This window comes from Apteryx rowi, unplaced genomic scaffold, assembly GCF_003343035.1.
Source record: "Apteryx rowi isolate R43461 unplaced genomic scaffold, aptRow1 scaffold_186, whole genome shotgun sequence".
Lineage (NCBI taxonomy): Eukaryota > Metazoa > Chordata > Aves > Apterygiformes > Apterygidae > Apteryx > Apteryx rowi.
Window position 1 is genome coordinate 1,028,393 of NW_020448152.1, and position 26,266 is coordinate 1,054,658.

The 26,266-nt window shown below is 38.3% G+C and overlaps 1 protein-coding gene across 2 annotated transcripts in view; it reads left to right on the top strand.

Moving 5' to 3' along the window:
• LITAF (lipopolysaccharide induced TNF factor) overlaps positions 1–26,266 on the top strand; it is a 102,569-nt gene that overhangs the window by 63,212 nt on the left and 13,091 nt on the right. Inside the window, exons 6-10 of one of the 2 annotated variants that reach the window (XM_026061841.1) lie at positions 5,250–6,299; positions 7,733–8,141; positions 9,457–9,532; positions 15,200–17,981; positions 18,363–18,436. The gene's annotated coding sequence lies outside the window, so the exon portion shown is untranslated. Of the gene's footprint in view, positions 1–5,249; positions 6,300–7,732; positions 8,142–9,456; positions 9,533–15,199; positions 17,982–18,014; positions 18,437–26,266 lie in introns of those variants that run through there. The other variant, XM_026061842.1, reaches the window with a different exon arrangement.

Sequence of the window (26,266 nt, forward strand, 5' to 3'; positions counted from 1 at the left end):
ATAGATCCCTATACTTCTGTTGTCTGTCTTTAGAGCTGCAAAATTCCATTTTTACAGTGGAAATACTGTATGTGTACAGGCCAAGTAACACAGTCTCCCTAGATGCATATAAGCTAGTGTTGTCAGAAAGATATATTGGAAGATCTTTTAATGAAGAAACACCAGAAACAATTCTGGTTGTAACCAGTAACAAACTGTTTACACTCATTCAACTTGTAATTTTTGAACATTTAGAGCAGTACAAAAAGGTATGTGGACATCTATAACTTAGAATAAATAAAATTTTCAAACAGCCCAAATCATACTGAAATTAATTTTTGAAACAAGCCTGAAGCAGCTTTTAACATGTAACCATGAGTATCTATAATAGCTGAACTTCAATGAGACAATCTGCAGTAATGAAATTAGTATCCATGAAGTAATTTCCGCTGATTTAACTAGATTGGATAAGACTTTGTTTTATTTTTATTTAAATTGAATTTTAATATCTGTAACCTTCTTCTGTGAGCAAGGCCTCAGAATTAAGTCAACAGCAGAATGCAACTGTACTCAGTCCAGCATGTTCAGTATCCCTTGTTTTCAAATTGCATTTTTTGTTAACAGGAAAAGGAGATGCCAGATTATTGCCAAGTCACATCACAAGACCTCTCATCTCTACTGTCTGACTAACAATGAAACCAGCAGTATGATTCTCGTGGGTGGATGAATGCAGAGTCATCCTTCTCTTTCATTTCCTAGCAAACACTGAGATTCGTTCCCGAAGTCTCTTAGAAGTGAAGCAGATTGTGGTTCCAGCTTAAGGCTTGGGTGTGTTTTCTTTAGGGCACTTTATACATGTTTTTTTAATTGGAATACAAACTTTGAGTACTTTCCAAACATGCCAATTTCAGTCATGCAGCAAGTTCTAATCACAAGCCATAGAACTGCTGTAGAAAAGGATAGCTTCCATCTTTTATTAAACTTGCCATTTAAATACAGAGAAACTGTATTAAACGAAATCATAAATTACAAAGCTGAGCACTTTGCACAGAATACTGGAGTTAAGCTTGTTTTTGTACGTCTGTTTTGTGCAATGAATGAGACAGGAGATCTGGGGAGAATTACATATATCTAATGTATGTACAAAACAGAAGTTAAAAAATCAAATCTATGCCTTTTGCATGATTGATTCCAAAATTTTAATTCCTTTTCTATGATATGTAATGACAGAAAATTTGTCCTTAAGGTGATAAATACACTTTTATCTGTCCAGAAGGCTTCACAGAATTTGAATTCTGAACTTTGAACCTGCAAGACTAAATGTGTCAGCCAGTAAGACAGTTTTGTTCATCTCTGTTTCTCCCTTGAAGAGCTGGGAGCTCCTGACCCCAAAGAGAGAGAAATCCTTGGGCCCATGTGCGCCATCCAGGGAGATCAGCAGGTCCCACTCTAGAAGTAGGAAAACATGTTGGCCTACTCTAAAATGTTCAGATTCTGGTGTTTCTTGCTGCCAAGCTTGTTGTCAAAGTCATAGGAGGTGCTAATATGTGTTTGTTTTACTGTTTTTTTTTGGTAATTGTGGGGAGAGATGAAAAAAGGAGAACAGTAAATTTATACTTCAGCCAAATCTCAATGAGATCGAAACAGAAAAACAAACAAAACCCCCGCTTTTGTCTAATCCATGAGGCAAATTTCAAAAGCTGCCCCAAAGAAGGGAAGCATCAGAGGTCAGTTCATACTTTTCCAATAGAAAGGCTTGGGCAACCTGTGCAGAGAAAACATAACTAGCCTTCCCTCCCTACAGTGCTGAAAGGTATATACCTAAGATAATAGCTGTGCATCTATACACTGAGCCTTCTCAGTAAGGCTCTTCATCCTTATTCAGGATCTCAACTGGATTGAACTATCCTTCAGGAAGATTTTCCCATGTAATTAGCTACATATCAAACCATATAACTCCTAGTTTGAAATGCTGTTCATAATGTTGGAAGTGGTCCCCTGTGGCTTTTTAGCCAGTGTTAAGCATTTGGCATTCGCTACCAGCTCTGTGTTTATCTGAATATCTGTCAAAGGATGTTGTTTCTCAGGCCAGTAGTTGTCCTGAATGTTATGTGAAAGTGTTGCCCTGAACTGCCTCATCCATTAACGTGAAGGAATTCACTTTTAGAGAACCTAAACAGTTTCTTACATTTTCTTCAATTTTCCAAGTTTCACTTTCAGGAAAATAAAAGTGAAGTGGCCATGATTTTTTGGTAGTAGTTGTGCTGTAACTGTGAAGACCTAAAGGTATAAGAGAATCAAGTTGTATGGAGAAGAAGGAAACACAGTCATCTGCTTTTGTGTCTTATATCAGATGAGTTAACAAAAGCTCTTCTCTTTCCCTGCAAACCTCGCTTATCTGTTTGTAGCTAAGCTGGGACAATTCTTAAAACATAGGCCAAGTGGTCCCTCAAAGTCTTGTAAAAGAACAGGTTTATTTTAAATGAATATGAATAAAAATGTTCCAAGCTCATACCCAAGCTGGATTAAAGTCTACGTTGCCAGATGGAGTTCTCTGTTGTCTGAAAAATCCCTCATAGGGTATCGTGGTACTAACATCTGCTCTCAAAATTACCAGTAAGCCATTTTTATAACTTTTTGGTCTACCACATGGAACAAGAATGTTTTATAAACACCATATCATGTAGAGACCATGCATCCAGTACGAACTATAGCTTTGGTAAATGGCTTTATTCACATTAGTATACAGGAAAAGCATAAGAAATTGCAGTAGGCTGGAAAGGGGAACACTGTCTCTTTTTTTGTAACTAGTGTGAACAGTAAGACCCAGATTCATCTCACCTAGCTGAAGTGGGAACTACTGTTGCTCTTCATTATTATAAGCAAAAGAGTAAGAGAGTGGCACCTCCAGAAGTGGTTTATCCCAGCTAAGATCAGCATCACCTACTGGAGGTTGCCCTGTCACTCCACTGATCACAGAGGATGTCACCTGAGGGTGACTGTACTACAAGTTCAGGTGTCTTAGATGCCTGAAATTGGCTGGGATGAATTTAGGCCTAAAACAATTAAAGCTAGTTACCTGATTTGCTAGGGTTTCTGCAGCTAACTGTGCTTAAAAATAACTGTAGCAAGGATGAAGTCTGCAATCTCACATACACACAAATATACCAGTGTTTAAGGCTTATGCCAAAGAAAGCCTTGCTACTATTTTCCATGCATGCTAGATCATTGCTTTAGTTACAAGTGGCAGGTACTGTGTAAGCGCTGCAGCTAATTCTGTACTATTGATGGTAATTTCCATGAAAAGAGAATGTAATGGTTATTTTGACCAAACAGGTACTTGAACTGCCTGAGAAGGAGAAGCAAAGACCTGCCATTTGTGGAGGGTCATGACAGGGTTAAACTCGTGGAAAGTTACAAGCAGCAAAGCGTATGGAAAAAGAGAAGCAAGTAGCAAGGTACAAGGCATGATCGCGCGTGATCAGCGTGGTGACTGGCTAGCTTGTGCATGAGCAGGAGCGTGATCAGCACGGTGACTGGCTTAGTGAAGCGTATCTGTGACGTGAACAGTATATATCTGTAAAACCGCTGAAGCAGCAAACTTCTTAGTATAAATATGCTCAGAAACAAATAATAAACGTCTCAAGATGCACCACCTCTTGAGTCTGTGCCTTCATTCGCTACAGCCATTACCATTAGATTTTTGTTTGTATGTAAAAAAGTACTAGTACTTTATACAAGTGCCAGTACTTATACCTGAACTTTATACAGTACTATTGTAACTTAACAGTGGGGAATGACACTAAAAAGGCTTCAGCCTGGTTTATGAAAAGCTTGAGTTATTTATCTAAATTAAAAAATGCACTCAGTACCATAATGCAACCTTGTGGTATTATCATATGCCATGCTGCCTAGGCAGAACAAAAAATGGTTTCAGGCCATAACTGCAAAGTATACGTGTATAAATAACCTGAAAATTCATATAATTCCTTTGAGGCTTAAATTCGTTTCTCTCTTCCAAAGCTCCTGATGTAGTGCTGTCTTCTGTCTCTGTGTTACAGGAATCACTGAAAAGGCCATGCTGTTTGTTTCCTACAGTTACCCGGGATTTGCAGTGGACAATGGGGAGGAGTTATTTTAGCTATTTAGGCTTGGGTACTGGCTTTGGGAGTGTAGCACTTCTTTTTGTCTTCAAATGCTTTAGCACTTCCTTTGGTCTTCAAACGTTTTGTTGGGTATGGAGAATTTTCATTCACTGGCTCTTAATATTCAAAAACTACCTATGAAAGCTTTAGTTTTACAGTGAAAATCTGCAAAGTGAAAACCTGCATACAGTCAGTCTGACTATATGGAGCACAATGGAGAGGTACCCGAGATTTATCTGTAGTGTTCTGATTTTGTATTTCCAAAGTCTAGGCCGAATGTTATGTGTGTAAGAATGCTTCATGGCTTTGAAACTCTTTTAAATAATTTTGTCAAGTTTTCCTAATATCCAAGCAAACCTATGTACCAGGCATGTTGCTCTTTTACTGTAGTTTTTAGGCAATGTACTTTTTCTACCACTGTTGATGACAACAGAGATTCCTTTCGCTCTGTTGCTAACGGTGACGTAGATGAAAAGGTCAATATGTAACAGCTCTGCTGTACCATTGACTCAGGCGCGCACCTTGAGAGACTAGGAGGCTGCCACCTGGTGACTTACTGCTACAAGTCCTTCAATGCAGTTTTTTCTCCTTTGGGAAGAAAGCAATGGATGGCCTGAAATTTAATGTACCTAGGATGAGGTGCTTATGAGGAAGCATCTTTCCTGAATTGTTTTATTAAATTTAGAAGAGAATGTGTCACTCTAGCAGCTCTAAGTCTAAACAGGTTTTAATACATAAAGCTTAGTTTTCATTTTATCAAAGGTTTTGCACGTTATTTAAAACATTGCTAAGCAATTATGACCTAGGTACAAACTACCCTGTTCTCTGCTTACATGGAACTACAAAGCTCAGTAGGTGTTTTGGCACTACTGGTTGCAAGGTGTTATCTAGGCGTGTTTGATGGGATTTACATGCGCTAGAAAGAAAAGGAAAAAACTTATCTGCTCCGAGCTCTTGAATTTTCTCCCTAGTGCAAATACTGTGATTAAAAAGAAAATATTTTAAAATATGCTATCCTATCACCTAAAATGATACAGTCAATTTTTTGTCACGACTCAGACTTCAGTAACTCAGGCAACTTATGGGAGAGTAATGGGAACTTTTATATTATCTTTTCTTTTCCAGATGAGCTGGACCAGAGTGAATAGGCTGCATACAGCTCTGAAGCTTGTTTCAAAAGGATCCTTTCAGCTGCAGATCATTATGTCATCCACTCTAAAGAGCTGCCATTCTGCTCCTGCCCAGCAGCTCTAGGAGAGCTAGGCAAACCTAGTGGGTCTGAGCTGGGAGGTGGCTGAGCATATTCCAGTATTCTCCTAGAGCTTGAGATATGTGGTGAGTGTTGTATGTGCACAAGAACTGGAGAAGGAAACCAGGAGATGTGTATTATATTTGCAGAAAAATTGTGATTGGGAAGACTTCTCAGTAACACTGGTAAGGTGACTGGCTGCTGTGAAGAAAGTGTTTGTATCCTATTTTTTAAGTATCTAAGAAGATAATTTTTATCCTGCCACTATTTATGCAAATGCAACCAAATTCCCACAGAAATACTGCTACTGTTTTTTGGGGTTTTGTTTTTTTGTTTTTTTTTTTTCCCCCTCATGACTCAGAATGTCTCTCCTGCAATCGTTTGTTTGAGGGCTTACCACTGGAGTGTAAAGCTTGCCTATATTAAGGTCTGTGCTGAAGTGCTATTTCCATTACTTTTGACAAATGGGCTTCATCCACTTTGTTCACTGTGGTGTGGCTTTAGTAAGCATCCATCTGTGCCTGATAAGCAAGTTAATTCCTCCAGTACAGAATAACCCATGTTCTTTAGAGGCAAAGTTAAGTCACTTTTGACCCTGGGGTTTGTTATCCCTTTCTGGATATTTCTATGGATTAAAATTTAATTTTTTGATAAACATGTTTTTCTTATCCTCGTCTTAATCAGTAAATTCTCTTCCATCTAGTGTTGTAACTTGTCCCACAAGTTGACTGTGGTTAATTCCTCTAAACTCACAGAAGGTTCATGCTGTGGATTTTGCTGCAGCAGTTGTGAAGTCTGAGACTACAGGGAATACTTCCAAGAGGTCGTCATGCAGAGCATCAGTCCGAGTGAGGCACCAGGGATACCTCAGGGTGGGGGAGACTAGTGCACTTCCCAACTTTTAACAGCAGGAGAAGAGCCAGGAGGTAAGCTAGTGCTCACAAAATACATCTCTGAAGGATGAGAAAGATAGGAGGAAGATGAAGAAAAGGCAAAGGGGGGGGGGGGAAACACACAAAAAGGTGATGATGCTTTCTCAAGGATCTCTCACTCGTTTCTTTTACTCCTGATCTCATACTTTTGCTGTGAGCTTTTACTAATCTTCTGGGAGTTTAGCTGCCAGGAGAACTGTGGCCTTTCTCTTAAAACAAAAACATGCTAACCCTGTGTTGCAACCAAATGCCTGAAAGAAGAAGTAAAAGCTGATGCTTGATCTCCTTTTGGAAGGATTCTGATGTGAAGTGTCCTGATAGAGCTCTGGAGCTCTATCTTTTTGTACTATCATATTTCTCAGATGCTAACTTTATGTAGTTCAGGTGAAAGGAGATGGTGTGATAATTTCTAATTGTTACCCATAAAGCCCATTTACGTTAGCCTCTAAGACTAAATAAGGCAGCTTTACTAATATATCGTGCAGTTTTCAGTGAATTGCTTGCATTTTAGAGTTTCTGCAGGCTGCTGGAAACAAAAGAGCAGAATTTCAACTGAAGGGTTGTTGTTGCAGTCCTGGCAGGGTTTGTATCACTCATCAAGTAAATCCTGTTTTTATTGTATAACTAAGAATTCAATGCAGCTCTTGCTGAAGAAAGAGAAGAATTTTTTGAGTCACACTGAGATTTCATAAGTACGTCAGAAAACAACTAAAAAGCATCTAGAGTGCTTGTAGTGAAGCAAAGAGAAGCATCTTTTTTTTTTTTTTTTTCTTTTCTTCTTTTCGGGTCAGCAGTTCCCAGAACAATCATGTATGGTTGAACATGTAGCTTCATTTCCAAGAGGATGATACTGCAGCTTAAATTCTTAACACTAGGGCACTGTAAATTCCAGCCTCAACATCAGGGTCTTGCTACAAAATAAAAATAGTCCAGCAACAACCTGTTAACATATACCACCTACTCTAACACAAAACTGGTCAGTACTTCTTAAAAGAAGAGGAAGGAAAAAATCTGAATCAATCTATGAATCTTTCATATCTATATCCATTTTCTATGTATAGGGTGGGGGGAATAAGTGATACCAGATATATAAATTCTTTCTTATTTATGTCAGCTGTCTCCTGCTCTGCAACATCTCTCCCTTCTGACAGACTGATCCTACAAAATGCCGAATGAGGTAGAACTGGGCTTGGTGAGCATCTCACAGCCTGCCTCATTCTCATTAGTGTGGATTTGAGAAAACAGTCTTTGGAGCGAATTCATGCCTGCTGTTAGATTGGTGAACTGTGATTTAAACTGAAGATTACAGCACTGAAAGTTCCAATGTGTTTCTAGAACTATTAAAAATTCTGGTGTGGAGAGGGAGGAGATAATTTCATAATATCCATCCTGAATTTTCCTTTTTATCCTCTATTCTTGCTCCATAGTATAATAGCTGACTATTGAGATGTTCCATTAACACCTTCTGCAGCGGCACCTGTGTTTCCTTAATCAGACCTACTGATACAGCGTAATCAACCTGTCATCTTTGGCTGAGCATTTCTAGCCCTTCTAACTTCACCGCTTTCAAAGAGGTCTGTAATTGAGCTCTATGTGCACAGAGTATTTGGAGAATCTTGATGAGACTGTGCAAGTTCTGAAACAGTAATAACTCCAGGTAATGTTAATGGAATACGTACTGAGTTTTTGCATTCAGCTTATCAAACTGGAAAAGACAGAAAGCCAATCTTTATATACTCTGTAGCAACAGTAAGACCTGGCAGAAGCTGTTGCAGGTTCCTGATCCAACAAACTCCTGATCCCAATCTGCCATGCAGTGCCCTTTCTTGGAAACAGGTACAGGACATAGCGGTATGAAAACACAATTCCCACTGATCTGGTTTAAAAGCCACTTTTTTTTAATTTTTCCCTGCAGTAACTAATTCATTCACGTTAAGTGGGACTCATTCCATTAGCCCCCAACTAACAGTTGACTCTCTAATAAAGTCTGACCTAGAAACATACTCTACTGTATAGTACCATCTCTGAATACCAGATGGAGCTCTTCTAACCATTTTTCCTTCATAAACATTTGGGGATGGCAACAGATCTTAAAGCAAATAGTTTTCTGTTGGAATAGCTTTGAGAAAGCTGGAATAAATACGCCCTATTCCTCTACACCTTACACACACAGTCTGTAAGCTGATTCGTTACTATAATAAAAAGATAATCTGCTGTTTTTTAGAATGCTTGTGGTAGGACAGTGAGAATAGAAGCAAAGCATATCTGCACAAGTTTCACTTAATTTGCCCATTTTAATTCCATTTTTCTTAGGAATTTTTCATATTGGTAACTACTCAGAAAATTTTGACAGGCCACCATTTAATTAAAAAAGTATATAGCATTGCCATTATGCCAGTGCATGGGGAAATCGTGTGCTGATTTCACTCTGAGTTAATGTTGTGCTTCCCGTCTGCTCTCGTAACTGACATTTCTGCCTTTCCTCTGGGTATCCGAACCCAGCGTCTGAGCTAATCAAGCTGGGCTTAACATTGAGCAGGTTGGGCGTTCTGGAGCAATGCAGGCATGTTCCGACTCAGTAGTTAATGAATAGAGAATGTATTAAGAGTATCATATACAGTTATAGGTCCACACGTGCTGACTTACAGAAGAAGAAAAAACAAAATACCTACTTTGCTAGAGCAACTGATCTCATTTTCCAAATTCTCAGGATAAACAGTGTACTGATATCATTGCTAAGAGTTGCCAGTAACCTCATGGAGGTATAATTTAAAAAAATATGAATTACCAAAGAGAATTTTGGGTGCCTGAATGAAAGGTTTTCTAATGGGGGGTTTCCATTGCACACTGTGCAAAACAATTGTCTGGTTTTGAAGGGGAAAGGAGACATTACACTGACATGCAGCTCCCATTTTGGACCTGCAGTAATTGTTGCAGTTTATTTCATATGAAAATGGTATAAGGTTGATGGGGGAGGGGACTTGAGATTGGGGGGGTATCTTTTAAGGAAAATTGGTGCAACTTCTCCTTCTGCACTGGGGTGACTTTTAAATTGATCTGACTTTTTCTCCTAATAAATAAGCTTCTTTATAATCTTCCTCAACAAAGGAACTTCCATGTTCTTATCTTATTGATTCACCTTGTCTTGCAGGTGGGAGACAAACAGTAAACTTGGCTTTCGCATGTAATTTGCTGGAAGTCCGATTTGTTGGCTGTCCTAAGTGAAGGTAATTAATTTTATTTTGTCAGTGGTAGTATTCTGCAGAGGAGTTACTTGCTCTGTCATTGAACAATTCAGTGAAGGAAGTGGGAAGCTAAACTCATATATTCTGACTACCAATTTTTTATTCTACCTGTCACATGCCACCTTTCCCCATATAGCTTTCCTATTTTCAAGTACTTGGGTTTTTTGTTTTTGTTTCTTCAAGTTTGTAAATAGACATGATGTATGCTTAAGAGAACTTATGAGCTGGAACAAAGGATAGGCGTGCAGTATAAGAGGTGGAGTAAGAGTTGCAAGTGATAATATTGCTTCAGTGTCACAAAGAGCCCTAACCACGTGTAAGAACAAATTTAGCCCCAAGTTTCCGTGGTCTCCTCACTTTAAATGTCAAAAAGTGCCTGTAGTGCACATCTGTTTCTTTTATAATACTGTTGAGCGTTTTCACAAGTTCTGTAGAACTGTTAACCTTGAAATAAATTTCTTTGAAGTGTCATTTCTGCTTCACACTTGCTGTTTGCAAGTTCACAGCTCAGAGCACTGACTGTACATTTGTCCATAGTAACTCCTGGTTGTTTCAGTGTTGAGATGTGAGAGACCTTTGTTGGGGTGACCAGAAACCTTTTCCTTTCACTCAGAACATTTTTTTTCCCTAGCAGTTTTCTTCACAAAACTTCAGCCACAATTGATAGAGGAAATGCTATTTATACAGAGTAATTTTTGTCCTCCTATTTGCTTGTGTATTGATGCATTAGTAATTCTTTGCTCATTTCTGTGAAGTGATCAAGAGTGATTAGAAAGGTGATGTCAGCATTAGAAAGAGACCTTGTCCTGTAGAAGTGATCTTGTACTAATCAGACCTGTTGTAATTGCTGGATTTATAATTCTGTGGGTTTTAGCCACTTCATATATGCGTAGCTAAAAATATCTCATGAGTGACATGTCGGATCCCTGGTTGGTATCTAAGATTTCCCATAGAATTGTCAAATCTAGCAGGGAGATTTTCTTACTCCCGTGAAAACTTGTTTATTGGACAGAAACCAAATTACATCTCAATTTTCTGAAGAGCCATCAATGAAAACTGGTAAGTCAGTTTTCTTCCCTCTGCTTAAAAGCTGCTGGATAGGAAAACCTGGCCAACAGTCTTGTTTTAGGCTAATGCCAGTTTGCAACGATGACAGCATTAATCTGGAGGGGAAAAAAAGCCATTGACACTGTAGGAGTTGCGTTGAATTTGAAACTCTAGGGCTGGAAGCCACATTTGACCTTTTCTGGAAAAATTATGATAGTACGGTGCAATGCTTCTCTAAAGGACTCCAATAACTGCATTAGTTGTGGGAGGCAGCAAAAAGGACAGATACATATGATTTCATATAGCCACACACTCGGCGTGAAACAGTATCACCATATACTAAGTTAAGTTCATTCTACTACTGTCTATCTTCAAAAATAGCTCCAATAAAATTTGGGTTTAGATATACTAGGACATCAGGGCTTTATAATGAGAAAATTAATCCCTCTCTTCAGATTATCCTTTCATGTAAGGGTTTAAGTGTTTTAAGCTATTTCAGTGTGTTAAAGTAAAAACTGGTGAGACAAGTGCCAGATAGAGATTTTTTTTCATAAAAGTGCTTAAATAACTTCAAGTCATTTGTGATAGAATAAGTATCCTATTCTGAGTCCTTTCTTTCAGAATAGCCCTGTGCTTCTATTTTCCAGCTTTGCTTTGACTACAACTGCCTTTAAATTAAAAGTACCCTAAAAATAATAAGTAGCATTCAAAGGCATATATTCATTACATGTATGACAGTAAGTGGGCTTTTAGCTGCTTTGGAGAGCTGGAAGACTTACGCTGCTAATTTCAGAGTCCCAGCTCTTTAGCTGCTTTCAGTGTTATTAGAAGATGTGTTTAAATGTCAACAATCTGAAGAAGACTAGAGAGTGGATTATAAAGTTGTTTTGCTAATCGTTGATCACTGGAAGAAGAAAGTGGAAAATACTCATCTTGCACTAACAGCAAACCTACAAGACTTTCTTGGCAACTCGATAAGTGTATCTGTTGAAACATTTATGCTTCAGCCACTTGATGCCAGTGTTTCTTAGCGCAGCTTTGTGACGGCTGGGAAAGCACTGCTTTGTACTAGGAGTCCAGATAACTCCACATCCTTTTGGTTCTTCAGTCTGGTGCCATAAAGACATGTTCTTATGCCTATGACCATTTAAGCCTTACTTTTGGCTTGGAAAATGCCCCAAACTATAGCTTTTTGTTTGTTTGTTTGTTTTTAGTGCAAAATTGTTACTATAGCAATAGTGTTAAAGCTATTATGGATGGAAACCAGTTCAAGTTTACAGGGTGGCAATTCCTTTTATTAGGCTGACATAAACAAAATAACTTTAAGGCAGATAAGACCTCATCTGAAGAACAGCATATAGGCTTGAAAACTTCTCTGCTTTTCCAGCTACATAGGTGAGTCTAATAGAAAGATATTACCTATCTGTACAAACCTTATCTCAACAAGTATGGTCCAATATAACTATGAGATCCAAAGGAAAAAGATGGGTTGATTACATCCATTTAATGTTTCTATTTCTAGCAGTGTCTCTGGGAAGAAGGGGACAATATCTTATTTTTAATCTGAACAGACCTACTGAGAGATCTGAAAATTGGATGCTTTTTCGGGGATAAGTCAGGGGGGTTTTGTTTTTTGTGGGTGGGGGTTCCCATCTTCCTCTGCAGCACAGGATACTGGCAGCTATCCCACAAACATTTACCTTGGGTGGTAGGAAGGGCTGGTTTACAAAGACTGGAGTTTCAGTATAGCCCTTGCCTGGCCATCCTTTCAAAGAACGTATGATAAACTCTGATCAGCATCCCCAGTTAGACCCAAAGCTAATGGGACACAACTCTTACAACAGAATCATATATACTGTCTTAATTTCCTTAAAAAAAGATTCCACGCCAATACAGTAACTTACACCTTCAGCTCTTCAAAGCCTTTTATAACCATGAAAGTTTCTCAGGCAACCAGAGTTAACAAAGGTACAGCACTCTTTGCTAAAATGTGGCATTTGGCCTTACTGACTGAGCAAATTCCATTTTGATTATCTATCTGTGAAAGGCCGGAAGAAGTACTTCAGAATTTGCATTTCAATAAAACATTATCTGAGCCTTGAGTTGCTACCTCCAGGAAAAAAATATACTTTAGGAGCTGGGTCGGGCAATGGAAAATATTTAAGATTTTTGTGCTTTTCCTTTAGGGCTAGTAGCCATGAGCAATTCTTACATACAAGCTGTCAACTTAAACAACAAATCCAAGCATTTTAGCTTTTTGTTTTTAAAAAGCTGCAGTACAGAATCAAAATTTGTCTTGATGTGAACAGAGAACCAACTGGTTTGGATTTTCTTTTGGTTTTTGTTTTGTTTTGTTTTGTTGCTATGATGATCACATCAAAATCTTATCTGAAGAACACAACTTCTTGTTATCTTTTCATTTGAATTCAAATGTATTGGAAAAGAATCCAAGCACTCAAAATAAGGCTTTAAGCAACATCCTTATCCAGATCTCCTGGAGGGTAAATGTGTTCCTGACAAATACTGCATAATGCTAACTGTAATTTGCCTTCTCATCTGTAGTACTTCTTTCTGTTTCTTATATGCTCATCCATCATTTTTTAAACATTCTTTGCAAATAAACTCTGTTATTTCCCTATATTGATCCTCAGAAGAAGATTTCAAAATTAGATGCTGTTCTAACCATCCTTGGTGCTGCACAGCAGAGGGGGATGTTTTCAGGTCACATTTGCTAAAAATCTGTAATGGATAAATGAATAAAAATATATCTGGAGAAATAGATGTAAATTAAATCTTGTTGTCTTGAGAACAAGTCAGGGATGAATCTGATGTTCTTTTAAGCATGTCCTCTGCCCTTTTGGGGGTTGATTTCAAGCTACTTTATTATACCTGTTTTTAGATCCCCAAGGATTTTAGGCTTCAAACTCAGTGGTATGCTGTTAGTGTGGATCCTCTCAGAAATAGACCCAAGTTTTAGGTTTCCAGAATCCGGTGCTCCCAAATTTGCCCAGGAAAAAAATCAAAAGCTCTCTGGTTTCCTGCTTAGACAGCTCATGATTCCTGAAGCAAGCACCCACACTTTGGCTTGGAAATTCTTTGCCTGTCACACTTAGACAACACAAGAGAGCAAAACTTTCCTTATCTGAGGAGGAAAACTGGTTCCTCTGGATCGCAGACACCTCCTGTTTTCCCTTTGAACTGAAGTCTCTGTTTACCTCTGAGCCGAGCAGATTTTTAGATTATATAAATAAATAATGAAAATAATCACAATCAAATTTTCTTCTTTGGTTGTCTGGGGTGTTAATAACATAAAGAAGGATAATTACATTGAAGCTTTTTGTCTGATAGATGCTGCAAAGCATTTTGCTGTATCGGTTCTTTTTGGTCACAGTCCGTGCTGTCTTGTGAACAAGTCACATCATGTCTGAGTTCTTGAGACAAATATTTAAAGACTGTGGGTTTTTTGTGTGTGTGTCATAAGATTGATTAGCAGTGCAGTATGTGAAATAGCACAAGTTCGTAGCTCAATGCAAACAGTTCCTTTTTGGGGACATTGATTTTTCTGCAACTGAAGTTATTTGAGTTTGTTTGGTTCCCTTACTTTTGAGGAAGTAGGATTTCTTTTGCAAAGCTATGAGTCATATGTTACCATTTGTAAAATTATCAAATGTAAAATTTTGATACTTTCTTCTTAAGTCAATAGCCTAGAAGTATGTTCATCTGGGAATAAATCAGAAATAAAACTGAGAAATATCTGTCAAAGCAGCAGAACTGCTACATGCCAATATTAATAAAAAGAAAATCATTTTAGAAGTTTCCTTGCTTCAAGAACTGAAATGACAAATATTCTTCTTATTTGAGACATAAGTAATTTGTACAAATATTTTCTGCTTGAAGTCAGTCTAACTATGCTCTTTATTGACATATACTAGTTTCTTTGATTCTTGGTGGAAAGCCAATGACAACTTTTAAGACAGTCTTCAGTGACTGAAAAGTCCCTTCCTAAAGCGACAGGCATTTGTTTTACAGGGAAGGCTGCAAAAACCACAGTGTTTCTCAAAATATTATGCTATGCTGGATAAGGTCATTTCCCTTTTCTTGTGGAGATCTTGGAGATCAACAGCCTCTTGTCCTGTAGAAATCTGTTAGCAGAACTAGCCCATTGCCTGTTAGTTCCAACACTTAAAATAAGGCAAAATTACAGGAAATGTTTCCAAAACCAAGTATGTAAAAAGCTAAAGCATATATGGGTATCTACAAGTGAAGTTTTTCCTGTTAGCTTGAAAGTAGAAGTCTAATAGCAAAAAGACTCAAAAACCAGTTGATCACATTCAAATCTAACTTAGAGTCAATTAAAAGCATTTTTATGTCCAGAAAAGTGTGTAATTAAAACTTGATTTCCTGAATGAAAATCAATGGAAAAATAAATTAGTGTCAATCAAATGCTGATTAAACAGACTTTAAAGTTCATTGTACTGATAGCTCTGTGTAGTCTGCAGCAGGGCCATTTTTTAGCTTCAGACTAGATGTTTTTAATTGGCTATACAGGAATACTGGAAAGATGGATGATTAATAATTTTTTCAACTGTTCATCTATAACAGAATCAATGCTGCAGAAATGTGAGCTGCTTCTGGTAATGGCTTGACTCCCAATATTGCCAAATGAACTACTGAAGGCTATCAAGTGAGTGTCAAAGCTGGCCCAGACGGTACTCCTGTGGAGGTATACAAGTGTGGAGAACATAAGCCAATAAGAAAACTCATGACTCAAAGATCTGAGACCAAAATAAAGTGCTGCAAGACTTTAAAGACACTAACATCACCCATCTGTATAAAAATGAGATCATGCATCCTGTGATAATCATCAGGGCCTGTGTTTGCTGACCAGTGCTGAAAAGCTATTTATGTGCTGAGCTGAACTGTTTGAGTCGTGAATTTGCAGAGAGGGGTTTATCTTCAGTTGCTGTGAGATTCTGTTCTGGCTGTAGCACAGATTACATGACTTTGCTACAGGGCAAATTCAAGTGAAGAGCTGTGCGTTGAATCGAGACTTGCAGAATCTATACTTACAGTAGATTAGTCAGCTCTCAAATTCCCAAAGTGCTTTCAGCCACTTTGCACCATCACATGTGAGTGTTTCTAGTTTGTTTACGTTAGAGCAGTGTTTGTCTGTAGTGATATTCAATTGTTTGCTGATTACCTTGCATGTCACGCAGAATTTTGGCCTTGTAATTAGTCCAAAAAGATAGAGGATACATTTCAGCCGAGGATTGTCCTGAACCTTTGGTGTCCTATCTAACAAGCCACTCAAGGCAGCCAGCAAATTTGGTGAAGTGCTTTCTCAACGTGTAATAGTGGATGATGAGATTACAAAGCATTTCACCATAATTAGTAATTGTTTTGATAAATTGGTGCAAGTCTTTCCATTGCTGTCACTTTTTTGCTTTGTAGCTGTGAGTACTAATTTGGTGCCCAGAATTAGGCTTTCTGGTTTGTTGCACTTAGACTGTTTCCTGCAGATAAGTAATATCAAATGGCAAGATATGATATTTAATATTTCAGGTTCTGGAACAGAAACTGATACCTTCCCAGCTGAGATTGTTGGCCATTTAATATATATATAGAATTAAGAGATTCCCTAAAGTGTCTTTAATGAAGAGCTCTGATCAGGAGCTCCTGCCAGAGGTGGGAGGAACTGAAATATTTAATATTACATCAAAGCTATTCTTAAATTATGTAACATGACTTATAACAACTAAGAGATTATAGGCCCAGACAAAATTCGATAGCAATAACTTACATTTTCCTGAACTGCAGAGGTATTACTACAGCTAAGTTGAAATGTTTACAGCATGAAGTGAGAGTAGCATAAGAAAACAAATACCTACCAGCATCCGATTTTGCACATAATGTGTGTGGATGATGCTGGGAACAGAGTTTCAGAGAAGTGGATATTTGAGCCCTTAAAGCCTCGCTGAATAACTATAAATTTTAGCAATGGAGTCTTAATATCTGTATATATTTCTGTGTCTCTTGCCTAACTCCCAACTAGGCTGTAATAATTCTGGTATGCTGATAGCAGCTGTGTGAAAGCATATGATGTCAGAATTATACATAGATGAATTCTGTATTATTCTTTACTCATTTTAGATTCACAGAGCTGGAACAAAGTTCATTAAAGTGTCAGGCTGCTGCCTTAAGTAAAATAACAGGAAACTTATTTTTAACTTTAAGATCTAGTGGTTTCAGTGATTGGAGACAACATAAGCCAGCAAGGAAGATTTACAAACCAGCAGCTTGGCCCAACAATATAGCAGGGATTATTCTAGAGGAAGGGAGAGAAGATTTTTGCACTACTTCATTCATGGTACCACAGAAGTTTAAATCATGCTTCAATTCTATCTATGTGAAAAATGATCAGGAAGCTTTTTTTTGTTTGTTTTTACTCTGCTGAGGGGATGGGAAAATGAATTTGAAGGATAAATGGTTAGAGAATCAAGACTTTCCTCTCTATTTTCTGATGGTATTAGTTAGCGGGTCTATTAAATAATGAATGAGTAAATTGTGACAGGTCTGCCAGCTTAGAAATGTGAAGCTTTTCTATCATAACTATTTTCTTTTTGACTTTTCTCCTTATATTAAGAGAGCCACAGTGGCAGTGAATGATTATCCTGCTTGCAGTTGTTACATGAGGTGCCAAGTGTTCTGGGAAAAACGAATGTAACGTTACCTCTTTTGACACCCTGTTGCTTTGTTGCTTTTTAGGGGAGTTGGTATGATTCACGTACTCAAATGTTTTGTTGTAGTGCAAAATAATTTTGCAATTTGGCAGCTGTAATTAGCTGTTATGATGATAAAATAACACTATGGGAGATAGCAATTAAGCAGGAAGCAATACTAAAAGAAGGACGGTGCAATATTAACATTTAGCTTTGGATTCATTTACCAATCCTGCCAACCAATTGCAATCCTGGAGGATCATTTGCAGTTTGTGCCCCAGCATTCAGACTTGATATGTTATTTCTGTTTCACATAGTAAATCCATTAATATTTGAGTCCTTCATGAGCTTATTACCCCACGTATTACCAACATGCAGAAAAAAGAAATGTCTTTTCCTGTAATAAAAGGGGGGAAATAATTTCACCTCCATAAAGCTGCCTGGCTCACAGGTGGGCTGTGAGGTAGGGGGAATCCCTCGCTACCAGCTGGCAGTAGAGGAAAATGGGCAACCGCAGTCTCAAATGGACGGAAGAACAGCAGCCGGGAAAACCTCCAAGTCTCACACCTGCCCCATGGGAGCGCGTCGGGCGAGGGTGAGCCCGGGGTGAGGAGCCCGGCAGCAGAGCAGGTGGCGGAAGAAGACGGAGGCCACCGGAGAGACAGGTGAGCGGGCGGCTCGGGGCGCCGGGCCCCAGGGCGTGCGGGACGGTTGCTGAGCCTCGGGAAGAGCAAGAATGGCTGCGGACAGGACGGGCTAGAGCTTCCTGCAGGCTTAGGCTAAGAATACCATTTTTTGGCAGCTTATACTCAACTGAAGTTCAAAACTTTTAGAGAGTTCACTGTTTTCTTCTCGTTAACTTCTAGCACCTTCCCCCCCTCCCACCCGCAAAGAACAAAAGCCCACCAGGGGAAGTGTAAAAGAAATTGGAAGGAAATGGGAACCAAGACAGAAGGTGGTTTTGGTTAAGATAACGTGTCTGAGAGCTGACCTGAAACCATCACTTAGCTGTCATATTGAGTCTGGGTGGTTTTCTTTTTTCCTAGCACTTCTGTACCGGTATGGAGCAACAGCTGTACTTCGATACGTGGAGCTGTGCAGTGAGGCTGTCAGTCGCGAGGTATTTCTCTTCATGGAGTAGTTTCTGAAAGGAGGGCTGCATTTTTGGGCCCTCTGTTCCTTTTGCTCCCCCGCTATCACACTCTTAGGGTTTATTCAGAGCTAATTTAAGTTGAAAGAAGTTACTAACACCCAAATCAACGTTTCAAAGCTCTCTATCACAGTTTTTTAAAAATAAGCTAAGTGTTTGGAAGCTAGCAATTAAAGTAACCCACTTCCTGGCAGCTGTCCAGCCCACCCTCTGCTCTTGTTTTACACAAACTGCACTGTGCTTTCAAAGGCAGTTGGCACCTATAATGTCAGGCTTCTTGTTAACTGCTCCTGTGAGTGTCAGAGTATTTGTACAGAACAGGGCTAACGCTCTCAAGCATAAACGATGCAGAGGGTCATCAGCATTAACAACTTTCTCTGTAAGTTGTTAATTATTGCTTTTTTTTTAGCTTTGAAATATTTTGTGATTATCATTTCTAGTAGTATTACATGAGAGGAAGCATATTATGCCAGCACTTCATTTTAACTATTGTAGACATTTTTATAGGCATGTGTTGTTAGAAGTAGCTTGGAGAATAAAACTGAAGCTGTCTGCACAATACGACTAGAAAGTGCAAAAATTACTGTAGAGGGGGTTTTGAAGGTGGTGAAACTGTTAAACTCTGTTCTCAACAAAAGCTTGAGGCTCAAATGGTTACTTTAGCTTTTACGCTTCTGTCCAGCAACCACAGAGAGGAACCTTCAGAGTTTAGCATCTGTGCAGACCACAGGGCACTTCAGGCATCCCCTAAGCACAATTACATTTTCAGAATGGGACTGTTTTGTATTTTATTACATATTGAATAGCAGGCTGTATTAAGGAATCTTTATTCCTGGTAGCAAATTTTTTGTTGAACTAAGAAAAGTTTTGTATTTAAACACCCCCCCCCTCACACACACCATTTTGTGGTGATAGCAATGGAATGAATTAACAATGTTTGATTATCTCCATATTATAGGACTTTAATCACTTCATTTTAAATGTGTAGGTTTAACTCTTACTGTCATTCTGTCTTTGACTTTCCACCGCTTATCTATTACATAGCTGGTTAAGCTGAGTATAGAAATTCAGGAATAATATGAACTCTGTTTTTTAGCTAAACAAAAAGGATTTTTTTATTAATTTAAAATGAAAACTGTTTGTGGTAGACAAATTTGAGAGAAACAGTGATCAAGAGAGAATGTAAGGAGAGCTACTGTATGAAACTTAAGTCTTTTACATAGTTTTAATACCAAGAGCAAAAATTTCTTGATGAATAATGAATTTACAGTATGAGTAATGAACTATCTGCATTTGTTTACTTTTTATGCTAGGAGTTTTTTCTACTGACATATGGAAAGGTAGTAAGGAATATTTTTGGTTTATTATACTTTTATCTATGGACTTCTTAATAGGTAGTTGGGAAAAAAAATAACGCAGAGGGTCATTAGTATGCTGTCTGAAAAAGCAGTTGCACAAGTAGAGACAGAAAAAAAGTTTGTAAAGAAAATCAATTTATGTTACTTCTATTTTTACATAATAATTTTGATCCCCATCAAGTAATTCTGGTAGGGATGACCCAAATGAGCAAGGCTGGCTTCTGATTCGAGAGAGCTGGTCTGTCAGGAAAGTGCAAGTTGCATCGTGGATGTCTCAGGAAAGGAGACAGCAGAGAGTCGTCTGGGCTGGCTGTGACCGTGAGCAAGAGCAGTGGTGGGAATGCAGTGATCCATGCCTGCTATGTTTAGCCTGCGTCGGGCACTCTCTGGTTAACTCAAGTTGAAATAAATTTCTCCAGCACTGAAGTTAACTGAGCTGCTTTAGAGTAGACAGAAATATTACATGGAAACACTATTCCTTCAAAACAGAGCCTTTGCCTGTCCCTCATTAACTTGACTTATGAAGCAGTTGGCTGAATTTTGTTAATATTTACTAAATCACCTAATATGCTCTCTCAGTCTTTGTTTTATGAAACCGCTAAGCCCTGGTTCTGGCCTAAATGTGTACATAGTTAAAAACAAAACACGATGACACTATCCTCTTCCTTCCTGATCAAAACCACCCAGAATGCGAATGTTCTGTTCTATGTGACTAGAGAAGTCCTATTATGAAACCCAGTCACTTCAAATTCCACTTTTATGTCCTTAATCACATAAGGAGAATTGATTGGAATTCAGATGAGGTTTCTATAAATGTTCATTTTGCTTCTTATTTCCACAGACATTTGGAAGCAAAATGAATTAGTTGTATTGGCCATGAGATTCAATATGATGTTTAATGGATTTTGGAAAAGCAACTTGCTATTTTGCAAACTGCTGGTTAATTCAGGTCAATAGACTGAATTTGTACTGAATGCCCTGCAGCTGAGGGAAGGGATGATTGATTCCCTGAAGCCCATAATGGTTTATTACCAGGGCAGCCCAAATTTTTTGAAGCTTTGTTTGGGAAAGATTTATTCACTATATGCTGCACTATACTCACTATATATATATGTGTGTGTGTATGTATATAAATATGCGTGTATATATATACACACATATACACACGTAATGAAAAAATATAGTGAATCGATATCTATCTATAGAGTGAAGCAATATTTATTTTTATATGTGTATGTTTCAAATAATTTTCAAATCATTTTAATTACTTGGACAAAGCAGCAGTTAGCACCTTATTAATACCCACGTATTGATTTCTGCTATTGAGATGTAATGCTAACCTAACCAGAGTCTATTAATAAAAGCCTACATGCAACCAAGAAAGGACACACTGTAGGGATATTCAGCAGGAATCATGGCTACCTTGTTTCTAAATCACCATGAAGCTTAGACAGGCACCACATCAGCATCTCAAGCCAGGACATTTCCGTGCCTGCACATAACAACACTGAAAACATCTTGGGAACTTTGAAGTATAACGTGGAGATACCTAATGAGTTGGATGCAGGTTGACTTTTAGAAAAAAATTTTTTTAAGCTGGTGTTTAGTTCCTGCCACACTGGACTACTTTTTCGGAAGCCTTATCTAATTAAGCAATACAAGAAGAAAGGCTGGGACTGTTTTTGTAGATACCACCCTCAAACTCAAGTATTGTTCTGGTAATTGTTCCTGGCTAGGTCTATTATGAATGTTCAAACTTCTGAAGAATTCTACTGCTGAAGTGGTTCATATGTAGCACCCCAGTACTTTATGCCCTAATTAAAGCATCACAGTAGCTGTGAAGGGGAAACTATTATCCACATTTTTCCCAAGGTAACAGAGGGGCAGAACCATGAACAGCATTTTGGAGATCTGTTTTTCATTCCTTTTCTCTAACTGCTTTGGGACAATTCTGCTCTGTTTGCAGTCTTGGGGACAGAACAGCTTTCCAAGAGGTACTTGTCTGTATTCAGAATAAGATTAATTCATTCCATAGTCTGGAGAATGCTTTCAGAAGAGAGAAAATGTGGATATAAGTGGTTGGGGGGGGGTTGTTTTTTTTTCCTTTTTCCCTGAGTCATGTCTTCTAGTTTCTCAACACTACATAGCAAATGAATAACATTGTTTGTATACAAATTCCATCCGATAAAGGATGATTAGAAGATCCAGAGAGAAATACAAATAGGTTATTTGTAAATGACGAAGTTTTCTTCGTATTTTAAAAAAGATACCATTATTGTATACCCAGTACATTTACAGAAATTAGGTTAGCATGATCCTTCTATTTTTGTTGTAACTTAAACTCACTCTATTTCCCAGCAATTGTCAATATAACTTGCTCTGTAGATGCAGCAGAAATCATTTATAAGTCATTCCATGGTGCAGTACTGAAAGTGGTTTGTGGAACAAGGAATTGCTTTCAGCTTCTGCATTAGCCAAGTTGGTTCTAGTGGAAGCAGATACTCCTTCTAGTTATGCTGAGCAGTGAAACTGCTTTTTTAAGTCTTGGCCTCTCCAAGACTCTAACATTAAAAGCACTGTATAAATGAACATTGAATTAGGTAAGGGGACACTGTAGTTTTCTATCATGTGCCTTTTGCATTCAGAACCTCAGCCAGGACAGCAATACTGTTGCATTGGGTGCTGAGGATGCTTGATGGTGCTTTAGTAGGGATAAGAAAGTTTGTATATACAAGTATGTATATACAGATACCACCTTAATAAATCCACAGTGCCTCACAAACTGTGAATGAGTTTACAGCTGTGACTAATATGTGTTTTTTCCTGTTGACCAGCATGCAGCTTCAGACCCACTTGTTCCATTGCCTGTTTGCAGCGAACAGCCCCACGCTAAACTGCAGAGGCTTTTCCTGGGTGGCCAAGCTTCCTGTTTCCAGGCTCCAGCTCACTATGTAGGAGCTGTGTAGGTAACGGCACCTCATCTAGCCTAGCCATATGCCCAGCTCACTACAGCTAAGTATTATTAGTGCTTCAGAGACATCTCATCAACATGAATATTCACCTTATACTGCAATGTGGGATGTCTGTTGTCTACTGACGTATCATATTTTCAGCTTTGAAGCTTGAACCTCAAACCTCTATGACAATGCAAGTTAACATGTGACATGAGAGGCAAATCTCCACTGAAGATCTATTGCTGTTAGCTGAAGAGGCAGCAGAACATCTTCATTTTTATCTTGGAGCTGTAGAACAGAACATTGTGCCTGTGGCATTGACAGTATGTGTATTTCATTATTAGTTAAAATGCAGGTCAACTTTAAGGAAGCAAAGTTTGACCAAAGTCACTAGAAATCAAATGACATAATAGCAATTTGTGCTACTGTAATGTTTAAATTAATACTTTATTCTTTTAAATTAGATGGGATCGTTAGCTTACCAATTGGATGTGTTACATAACATGGGTGACGTATATGGCTTATAATAATTTGGGTTTGTCTTAAATATATTTTCCAGAAGGTCATCCAAGTTTGTAGGTAATTAAATGATGTAGAATCTATTGCTTTCTCTGTCACTTTTTTCCAGTGGTTCGTCATCTCACTGTTGAAATGAAAAACAAGACATTCATCTTCAATTTTCTGGGCTTTGACCCCTGAACATAGGTTTCTACTATGCTTTTTTCAATTTGATTTAAAAGCTCTTTACATCTGATGTTTTCATTCTCATAATGCAGGGAATGATTTGGAGTAAAAGTTTCCTAAACTTGAAGAAATCTATCATTCCATAATTAGCATTTTAATACTCAAATTAAGTATATAAAAATCGATATTGTCTAGTGATAGAAAAGTGTAAGAAAAACCTGAGCATTCTATACACTGATTATTTTGATAAATTTGTACAATTAAATTTGGTCAACTTGTTTTATTTCCTAAAAGATTTTTTATCCACATTCTTTAGCAGTAACAAACCTCACAGAACAGTATCTGGTAACAGAGATGGGAAAAAGGGGCAAGATGGGAAGAAATTATATTGCCTCATTTTAATAATTACATAAAATGTTAACAAAACTGGAGAGGATTTATATCAATGCTATGCACAAAAGTACATTAAAAAGAATTTAGTTTGAGAATTCATAGAAAAGATTTAGAATTAGCAAAGCCAGTAGCTCTAGTAGCTTAATTACAGTAGCAGAGCTCTTTACCTTGGCACGTGCCTACAGAATTATGTCGTGCATTCTCAGGCAGTCAGTGTTTCCCATTGGCAGACACTGAATTTGATTAAGTGATGACCATATCATCTGACATCATAAGTGTAAGTAATTTATTCTTCATCGGTATTGATCCCATCTGGAAGTTCTTGCCCTTGGGACATTGAAGTAGATTTTCTTCAACCAACTGATGCTTGCAGCAATGAATGATGTAGGAAGGATCATTTGGAATTTCTGTTAGTTATTGCATCACTTTGAATACAAATCTTCCAAAATATTTGCTGTCCTCAGTGTTAAACTTCTAGATGGCACTTTTTTTTTTTTAATCCCATCAAACTTAAGCTGTTTCTCTCTTAAAATATTTTTATTATGCAAACCAAACTTATCAGTGGCTTAAATTTTTCCTGTTTCTGTAGGTCAGTATATTGAATGGCAATTACAATACCAGAATGACTGGTTGTATTTTCGTATACTAACTGTTCACATTGTGTTGCAATGCTTGTTCTGTTTGCTTTGCAACTTGAGTCAGCCATTGCAACACTGAAGAAAAACAGTTTTTTAGATTATTTGACTCAATGTCATCTGCCTGCTTTGTCCGTAAATCTGTGGACTTACGTTGATTACTGGTCTGAAACTGCATTCTAGCACCACTTTCTTTAAATGCCTAGCATTACTGAAATGATTAAAACTCATGGAAAATCTTTTCCAGCCACAACAAATGAGTATGTGCAAAATGACTGCAAAAGGATTTGTATGTGTGCTGTTCCAGCACTTCTCAGGCAGGAAAAAATTAAAACTTGTTTTCTTTTCTTATTTTGCACACTGAGGGCATATTACAGTGTGTAAAATATGGCTAACAGGCTTTTAAATGTACATCAACTTCTAAGCTTCATTTAGTTTTTTTGGTGGAAACACTGTAGTAAAACCAAAAGCATGTACACAAAGGCATTCCACATTTATTTTTGGGGTTAAACTGACATCTACTGGTGTCCTGTAATAAAATATGTGCAATTAGTGTGATGACAAGACATACAACATACACGTATGTTTCCATGCTGAAGCGTTTCTTGGATAATTCAGTTGGCTACAGGCGAGCAGGGTGGTGACAAGCGGGACAGCCCAACATAGAGGGTCAGGCTGTTCAGCACATCATGCCACCAGAAGCAGGGGGAGCTCTCTTAGTTATAAGATACTGCATTTGCACCTACTTAAAGCTTCCAAAATTGCAATGCAGCCTTTTCCTTCTCTTTTTTTTTTTTAAACAAATTATATTTATAAAATTTAGAAGAGCAACATTCTTCATTAAGAACATGAATGTCTTTAGTTGATGAAAGACAGCTGAAAACAGCTGATGAAAATCCTGAGTGTACCTGTAGACAATTCAATGGACTAATCTGATTGTGGAGTTTACTGTTGGACTTACTGTCATGTGGAATAAGATCACCTTTTGTTTGATGACATTTGAATCCTGGCTCTGAGATGGGTTTGAACTGGAGCTTTATAGCTGTTTCTTAGGGCTAAGTCCAAGAAGGGGTTTAAACACAAAACAGGACTTTAACCGAGTTTAGATACTTGCATCCGGGAGGCGTAACTTGGCATCGCTGCTGAGCCGGCCCCAGGCGGGTTGCCTTCTGCGCCCTGGAGGTTACCGGTCTCTCTGGGAGTGTGAATGCTGCCTGACTCCTTCCAGTCCAAAGTAGACTAAAGCATTTAAATAATAGGTCTCATCAACTGGTTCATTTAAATTACAGCGGGTCAAGCAGTACTCGAGTTCCTTTTATGGACCTAGCCAGTAATTCATTTTTTGTTGTATCGTGGTACATATTTTTGAGTTGGGTTGGACAGAAGAAGGAGTGACATACCCACTATAGAGTTTCCAGACTGAATCTGATTAATCACCTGTAAGGAAACTGGTTGAAAATCACTGATTTGGAGGTTTCTCCAATCATTTTATTTATGTTTTGTTGCATCCAGTGTGTCTGACATAACTGATCTTGGTAACATCCAGCATGCTGCAGAATTAGGGGAAGGATTTTTTTCACCAGTGCTACGAAATGTGGAGTCCGGTTCTGCTGCTTACCGCAAAGTGAAGACCTTACTTTAATTTATAAATCCACGTACGAGGCCCTCGGCGGGAGCTGCCGGCTTGTCCGCGAGGCGACGCGTCCCGCAGCCCCTGTTCCCGCAGCTGCGCGGGGGCGGCGGGGGCGCGACCGGCCCTTCGGGGAAGGGGAGGAG